Consider the following 984-nt stretch of genomic DNA (forward strand, 5'->3'; position numbering starts at 1 on the left):
TTTTACAAATTCTCCTGTTTTACAGACAATGCAGCTGGCATCCTGAGAGATCAGAGAGTTGCTCAAGGACACTAGTTGATGTGAGTCACAGTCATCAAAGAACTCAGATGTCCTGATATTCAATGAATAACACTTTTTCCTGACCCGAACTCAATTCAAAAGTTGGACACTTAACCAACTGAGTCACCCAGGTGCCCCAAATGAAGAACCCTTTTAACTGCAACTGGTTATTTATTTATAAAACTGTTCTGATCATTATAAAACCAAAGTAATCCATTCTTATTCTTCAATTTCTGTAACAATTTGATAAAACATAAATGAAAACATTTTCCCATGAAACTGAAGCCTAGAAAATATTGCCCATATTTAATATTGATCACAAGTAAACTTTTAGGTTAGTAAAAATGTAACATAAAAACGGCAATCAATAAATTTTGATGTGATTAAGTAAACGCTTTTTTAAGAAATCACTATTGTCATTTTGCTTACATAAAGTCAACTAAACTTCACATCCAAATTATTGTTAAAGATATTAAGTGTTGTATTAATTTTCTATCATTGCTACATAGATAACACAAATTGAGTGGCTTTAAACTGCACATTTATTTTTTCACAGCTCTGTACACCATAGTCTGTATTGGCTCAATTGTTTCTTCTGCTTTGGGTTGGATTCCAAGGCCAGAATCAAAGTGTCACCTTGTTTGGTTCTTATCAAGAGGCTTTATAGAAGAATCTGTTCTGTAGCTCATTCAGGTTGTTAGGAAAATCTGATTCCTTTTGGTTGCAGGACTGAGGCCCCCATTTCCCCACTAGCTATCCATTAGGGACTCCCCCCTTTGTTCCCAGAAGCCTCTCCCCTATTCTTGCAAGTGAGCCCTGACATCTCAGAACCTGAAATAGCATGCCAAATTCTTTTTATGCTCAGAATCTCCCTGATACCCTCTTTTGATGTATCTCTCTTCTACCTTCTTCCAGCTAAAGATT

This window comes from Canis lupus, chromosome 15, assembly GCF_011100685.1.
Source record: "Canis lupus familiaris isolate Mischka breed German Shepherd chromosome 15, alternate assembly UU_Cfam_GSD_1.0, whole genome shotgun sequence".
Classification (NCBI taxonomy): Eukaryota; Metazoa; Chordata; class Mammalia; order Carnivora; family Canidae; genus Canis; species Canis lupus.